This window comes from Ochotona princeps, chromosome 20 (assembly GCF_030435755.1).
Source record: "Ochotona princeps isolate mOchPri1 chromosome 20, mOchPri1.hap1, whole genome shotgun sequence".
Taxonomy (NCBI): Eukaryota; Metazoa; Chordata; class Mammalia; order Lagomorpha; family Ochotonidae; genus Ochotona; species Ochotona princeps.
Genome location: NC_080851.1, coordinates 31,850,798 through 31,858,702, shown reverse-complemented (window position 1 = coordinate 31,858,702; position 7,905 = coordinate 31,850,798).

Genomic DNA, 7,905 nt, shown 5'->3' with positions numbered 1-7,905 from the left:
TGTGACTGGGATGTGCCCCAACACCGGCTTTTTACCTATGCATATATTTGATCATTTTTAACTATACTCACAAGATAGGTATTGCTGAAGAGATGTATTATAACGAAAACAGGATGTTATTGATTTCATCTGATATCTTCTTCATTAGTAGTTTGCTAACACTGACATGAAATAGAAAGGGTTTTCTCTGTGTGAAGAAAGGCAAAGGAGACAAAAACGTATGCCCTATTTCTTAGAATCGGGTTTCTCTTAGATCAAGCCCTTTCATGCTTTTTTCTTCACTCCCACAACGGTTCTACCTCTTCTATTTTGGTATTTCTGTGATGACGCACTCTCAGATATTAGGTAGCAAGAAGACAAAGGACCTACTACCATTTCAAAACCAGTCTCTTAGCAACGTGGCTTCCGTTCCACAAGTAGGGTGGAAAGATAGTTAGCATTTAGCCTAGCATTTAAGACGTCCATATTCTATCTCTCCCGATTCCAGCTACTTATTTCAGCGTCCTGCTGCTGCAGAACGTGGGAGGTGGAAGTGATGGCTCCACTGATCGGTGCCTGCGCCCCGGGAGAACGCTGTCATCCTGGCCCAGCCCCGGCTGTCATGGACATCTGAAGCGAGAACGAGCAGAAGGGATTTCTCTCTATTTCCTTGCTTGTCCCTGTCCCAAATCCTCAGCTCTCAAATAAATAATGAAATCAGATTTTCTTTTTTTTTTTAAAGATTTATTCATTTTATTACAGCCAGATATACAGAGAGGAGGAGAGACAGAGAGGAAGATCTTCCGTCCGATGATTCACTCCCCAAGTGAGCCGCAACGGGCCGATGCGCGCGGATCCGAAGCCGGGAACCTGGAACCTCTTCCGTGTCTCCCACGCGGGTGCAGGGTCCCAGTGCTCTGGGCCGTCCTCAACTGCTCTCCCAGGCCACAAGCAGGGAGCTGGATGGGAAGTGGAGCTGCCGGGATTAGAACAGGCACCCATATGGGATCCCGGGGCTTTCAAGGCGAGGACTTTAGCAGGTAGGCCACGCCGCCGGGCCCGAAATCATATTTTCAAAGATGGAAGTACCTTGGTGAACAAACCTGAATTATAGGTTTGTTTTTCCGCAGAAATTTTGAAAGCATGCACACGAGCAATTTTCAAAAAAAGTTCATGGAAACTATGCCTTGTAAAAACAAAACTGGACATGGATTTCCCAAAAAATTTCTGCGTCAAAACAGACATGTCTCAATTTCAGGCTCCACAAACTCATTGAAGTACCTTTATGTAGATTCTACATAGAGAGAGAAATCCCGTTGATGTTGTCTCTGTGAAAAATTCTGACAAATGCTGATTCCAACAGTGTGGTTGCACCGAAACAAAGTCTTACACATGTGGGAGTGACTTTGAAACTAGGTAACATTAGCTAGAAATATGGATGTGAAAGGTGATTCTTAGCAGGAAATGAGGAACACGTTATCGGAAACTGGAGGAAAGGCCGACCTCAGTGGAACACGACAAAGGACATCCCCGATCTACGTGCTGGTGCTTTGTTGCTCAGAAAATGTCTAAAAAAGAAAAAAAACTGGGGAACTATCTTGGGTTCTCCTAAAGGCTTGTCGTCAAAAACGAGAAAAGAGAATTGAAGGAACTGCTGAGCAAAAAAGAATCACAACTTAGAAAATTGCAGAAAGAAAAAGCAGACCCTGTCTATCCCTATTGCAAGCAAATGAAATTGGTTCCACAGAGAACACTAAGGATGCAGCTGAATACAGCTGACCATTGACAAAGTGATCAAGATGAGACAGACGGACTTGATCAGTAATCGCAGTAGAAGCCAGGACTAGAGAGGAGGGATGGATTGAGCAGGCTCGTGCCAGCTCAGGCTAAAGGGGATGGAACTACCAGACAGGAAGAAGGAAGGCTGTGCAGATCCACGTGATGGGATGTCACAAATGTGCCCTACTCGTCAAGGAGAGCAGAAAATGACCCAAAAGACGATTCGGAAACCATCACCTCGGTTTCAGTAGGCCAGCTGCCCTCTCTTTGGAGCTCTGAGGATGAGATCACCTGCAGCTCCTGGGGGCGGGACCACACAGAGCCTTGTCACTGCCTCCCGGGCAAAGGGGTACAGGCCCTATCGCAGCGGGTACTACCTGAGGAGTACCAGAAGGATGAAGACATCAGCTTCCGTGGAATTACCCTTGCAAAATCTTGGACTTCATTGGGCAGGATCACTCCTTTTCTCTTTTCCTATCTTATTTTTTTTTAAAAGATTTATTTATTTTTATTGCAAAGGCAAAAATACAGAGAGGAGGAGAGACAAAGAGGAAGATCTTCTGTCCGTAGATCGACTTCCCCAAGCAATTGCAACAGCAGGAGCTGAGCCAATCCAAAGCTTCTTCCGAGTCTCCCACACAGGTACGGGGTCCTAAGGCTTTGGGCTGTCCTTGACTGCTTTCCCAGGCCACAAGCAGGGAGCTGGATGGGAAGCAGGACTGCCGGGATTAAAACTGGTGCCCATACAGGATTCTGAAGTGTTCATGGTTCACTCCCCACATGGCCTCAAGGGCCGGGGTTGGACCAGGCCGAAGCCAGGAGCCAGGCAGGAGCTTCAGTCATGGGTATAGGGTCCAAAGACTTGGGCCATCTTTCTCTGCTTTCCCCAGAGGCATTATCAGGGAGCTGGATATGACGCAGAGCAGCCAGGGCTTGAACCAACACCCCCATACTTGATGCAGGCATTGCAGGGAACAGCTTAATCCATTAAGCCACATCCTGGCCCCTACCTGGATAATTTTGTCTCACCATTAGTTTTACCTTGAGTCCCATCCATGTCGAATGTATTTATGTAAGTCTTTGGAATTTACTCTTTGGAGTTCATATGGAAAGGAGTTAAGATGCTGAGGGGGCTGTGGAGATGAAATTTAATGTATTTTTAATGTGAAAGGGACCTATATGGGGAGCGGGGCATATATCTTGACGATAGGATGCTGGACTTTGTACCACTGTCTATACCTAAAATATCAGGATGTGCTTAAATGGCAGAATAATGGATTTGTGACTGTTGCTAAAGGACTACACTATTAATAATAATATTAGTAATAATGTAGGGGGAAACAGAGGTGGGGTGGAAGAGGAAATCCCTGAGCCTATGGAACTATGTTATGAAAAATAAAAATTTTTCATAAAGAAAGAAAAGGCGCAGTAGGAGAGGAGTATCTGCAGGATGATTCTACAGTGAGAATAATTCAGTGGTTTGTATCCCAAGACAGATCATCGGGCCCTTTATTTTGCATAATATAAATTAAATATTCTGGGAAATACCCGCTTTGCCTTAGGCAGGGGTGAGAAGAAAGAGAGAATTTAGACAGAAAAACAGAAGGTTCATTCAGTGCTGAAGGCAGAAAGTGTTAGCCTGTTTTTATTTTCGTAAGATGTTGAACAAAAGCGTGATGTCACATAGATCTTGCTGGACCGAATAACTGTGTGGTTCCATGGTGACCTTCACATTGGAATTCATACTCCTACACTCTCAACGGGTGGGTTTTTTTGAGAACAAAAGCTTTTATTTACATGTTTGCTGCAAAGTCCAACAAGACTTCAGGGAAAGAAAATCTGACAGTTTAACAGTAGCCTATGTAGAACAATTATTAATAATGGTGACTTAAGGATGAGCCATGCATGCACACAGTGGGTGGACTGGCTAGGATGCAGTTCCTCTTTAACCGATTTCTAACCATCAGTGAATCACAGAAGTTTTATTTGTGCTTTGTGAAACACCAAGCCGATGCATGACGACTTTGTATGAAAATGTGGCACATCATGGTGATCCCTTGATGCTGCCGACCCAAGAGCAAAGATTCAACACACTCAAAAGAAATTCACTCACACAAAGGGTAGCATAATATAGAAAGGAAGAGGAGCAATGCATTCTTTCTCGTCCTTTTCAGGTTTTCTTACTAGAAAAAAAAAAAAAACTTATCATTTACAGCGTTAAAAAAAAAAAAAAAAACTCACTGGCTTATTTGAAAGTTGATATCAAAAGCAAGACCTGGCAGCCCGTCATGTCCCCCTAGAGTCTGAAACCTGAGAAAGCAAACAGGAAGGTATGTCGCTCTGAAACTCAAGCATCGCAAACCATCCAGATTGGCTGTTGAACAAATGTCAAGTTCCTCTCAGTGCAAACTGAGATCAGTTGGAAGTGGCAGGGGAGTATCCTGCCCAGCCCTGTATCCACTTCCAAGGAGTCTATTGCAACCAATGAAAGAAAGTTAAACCATATTCTATTGTGAACAAACAGCTATGAGCAAGCAGGTGTGACCATTCTCCAACTGCAGGGCCTCCTCTCTTCCTGATGAAACAGACAGCATGCACTTGGAAAGAACGCACAAACTCAAAACTTAGTAGCAGCCTCCCATGGACTGATGGCAGGGAACTGGATCTGGAACTGGACACATTAGATGGGGATGGTTTCAGTTAAAATCCCTCTCTTCGGGGCCCTCCTGAGATTCAGAAAATAATTCAGCACATAAGATGGGAAGACAAGAATAATAACTTGATTAGGCAAAAACTCCTAAGGTGGTGCTGGGATGGTGGCATAACAAGCTTATCCTTTGCCTGCTAGTGCCAGCATCCCATACGGTCGCCAGTTCATGTACCAGCTGCTCCACTTCCCATCCAGCTGCCTGCTTCTGATGTGGGAAAGCAGCAAAGGTTGGCCCAAGTCCTTGGACTCTGCACCCATATGGGAGACCTGGAAGAAGTTTCTGGCTTTGTATCAACTCAGCTTTGGCCGTTGCGGGCATTTGCAGAGTAAACCAGCAGATGTAAGACCTCTCCCTCTGCCTTTCAAATAAAAAAGAAATAAATCTTAAAAACAAACAAACAAAAACCTCCTGAGGCAAAGGTGAGTAAAATCAAGTGCTACAATCCCGGCCCCTTGTGCCACACAGGAGCGGTGCAACAGCAGGGGCTCCACCTCACCCCTGCCATGTGCAGGCTTCCACCAGCAGCGACATGCTCAGGCCCAAAGCTAGGGTCACGGAGTAGCAGCCGCAAGTGCCCCTTGGTTGTCTTCTGGATGATGCCTTTGGGAACACCGACATGGTAATACCTTCTTGTGTGTGGGTGTGGGTGTGGGTGTGCGTAATTCTCCTATTGTAATTTTCTAAAGTGTGACCAGTAACCCCAAGAAAACCAAGTTGCTAATTTTTGCCCCAAGATGTCAAATCTATCCCAAAGTTAATACCAGGAAGAAGGGAGAGGTTAACTTATTGAATGAGAAAAAGACAATTCTCTCTTGGGTACAAAGTCCAGAATTTGATGAAGCCTTAGAGACTGGTCATCACACCTTTGCTAAGTTTTTGTGTCATGCCAAGGACCAGAAAACAAGTCAACAAATGACAGTGACAGATGGAAAAACAATGGAAATGAGCAAATAGTTCTGATATGGAGAGAGATCTGATGAGCTTTCCAGCCAGCTGATAATGCTTAGAAAGTAGAACTGTAAACTTAAACAAAAACAAACAGTATACAATGGCATGCATGTGGGCGGACACTGTCGTGTATTGGGTTAAGCCTCCACTCGAGACATTGGCAACCCATTTTAGAGTGCCAGTTTGAGTCCTGTCTACTCCACTTTTGATCCAGTTTCCTGCTAAATCACACCTCAGGAGGCAGCAGACAATAGCTTAAGTGTCCCTTCCATTCACAAGGGAGACCTGGAGGGAATTCCTGCCCGCTGGCTTCAGCATGGCCCAGTCCTGGTTGTTGCAGACAAGTGGGCAGTGAACAGCTGAGGGAAGATCTTTCTCCTATGCCTGTCTCTCAATCTTTGTTGCTCTGCCTTTCAAATAAGTATAAACAAAATTCCAAAATTAAATAAATGAATGGGTAGAAAAGGTAAACATGAACAGAAAAAAAAAAAAAAAGAAACTATGCTATCTTGGCTAAAACTCTGTAAAATATAGGAACTTTTTTTAATGTCAGGAGATGAAATTATTTAGCCTAGGTGATGAGCTGATGGAAATATGCTGCTTTTTAATCCCTCCCACCAGGTGATGCATTTCAGAACGGTATGGCAATGTCACACTGTGAGAGACGCCCACTAAGAACAAAAGAGTTCGTGAGGAAGAATGACTTTGCAGAGGAAGTGAAATTACAGCTCTAAGAGGTTAGGTTCAAACTTTCACTTCTGGCAGACAAGAAACCCTGAATTAACTTTCTCTAAACGAACTCAACTAAATGCTGAGCAAATGCAAGGATGCAATGTTCATGGCCTTGGTGAGTTCAGAACAAAGAAACAACCTGTGCATGGAGCTGTGCAGCCCTCGTGGCTGCACCAGGAACTTGAGAAACAGGCCAATGCCAAAAGCACGCCTGCTGTCAGTCTCTGCCCACACCCGCACTCCTGTGCTTTTTCTAAGGCCAAAACACCCAAAGCTAGTTGAAGGCATTGCTGTGGGATCCCCAAACAGGGTCTGCTCACTGTGCTGAAGAATACATCTGAAGATACTGTCCAGGACACAGAGAAAGAATCCTGCCAAAATAATAATAATAGGGCCTAGCACGGTAGCCTAGCAGCTAAAGTCCTCACCTTGAATGCACCGGGATCCCATATGGGCGCCGTTTCGTGTCCCGGCAGTCCTGCTTCCCATCCAGCTCCCTGCCTGTGGCCTGGGAAAGTAGTTGAGGACAGCCCAAAGCCTTGGGACCCTGCACCAGCGTGCGAGACCAGGAAAAGCTCCTGGCTCCTGGCTTCGGATTGGCTCAGCTCCAGCCGTTGCAGTCACTTGGGGAGTGAATCATTGGACAGAAGATCTTCTTCTCTGTCTCTCCTCATATATATATATGACTTTGCAATAAAAATAAATAAATCTTTTAAAATAATAACAATAGTGATAATAATAATAATAATAATAATAAATAAGAGGTCAAAGATGGCACATATCTCATCAGAGCCCCAGAAGAAATAAAAGGAAAGGCTGAGCTAAAATTTTAAAAACAAAAAGAAAAGAAAAAATAAATGTTTACAGCAATATTACTGCAGACACAGTTTTCCAAAATTTGTTATATGCCTTTGTCAAGCCAATGGCTAAGAGTGTTACACTACAATAGTTCTAATGATCTGTAATTTAAAATTTATAGGTGAAGTGATCATGTTTTCCATTCAATTCTTTTTTCTAGCCATTGTTTGTATTTCCACTAAACTAGATCTTTTTCGCTTTAAAAAAATTCTTAAGAAAACATCAGAAAATAAAATTCACCAACATATAAGATTTATACAATAAATGCAATACAATAATACAGTAACAGAAGTACATTCATCCCATTACAAATACATTAGAATCATGGACATAACACAGACTTCCACCAACACAGTTTCCTCACGTTCTTTACCAACTCCTGATACTGTGCAACTTGATTTTTTTCTAAGGCGTATAGAGTATGTTTCACTCCCTCATATTTCTTCCACTGTCCTGCCAAACACCAAGCTCACATAGACTCTCAGAAGCACAATCTTTCTCTGTACAGCTGAGGTTATCTCTTCTGTTAGGATCGTCATCGCCTAGCCACATCCCCCTTAGTTGACCCTGCCAGCCAATGAGCGCTTGACTAATTCCACCCAACTTTGGGATGTTACCTCTGTTACATCTCAGAGTCTCTAAAAATACCCTTCGTTCTTAACGTATTTTTAAGTCTTTTTCCTTTTTTTCCTCCTTCGCCCTTGGCCCTTTCTCTCTCTGTTTTCCTTCCCCTCCTGCCTTCTTCCCTCCCCGCTTCTATTCCTCCCTTCTCCCCTCCCTCATTCCATCTCTTCCTCACACGCCTTTCTCCTTTCTCTTTTCCTTCTTCCCTCCCTCCCTCTGAAAGGCACAGCAGCAGAGAAGGCTAGAGAAGCACAGAGAGGTCTTTGACCTGCTA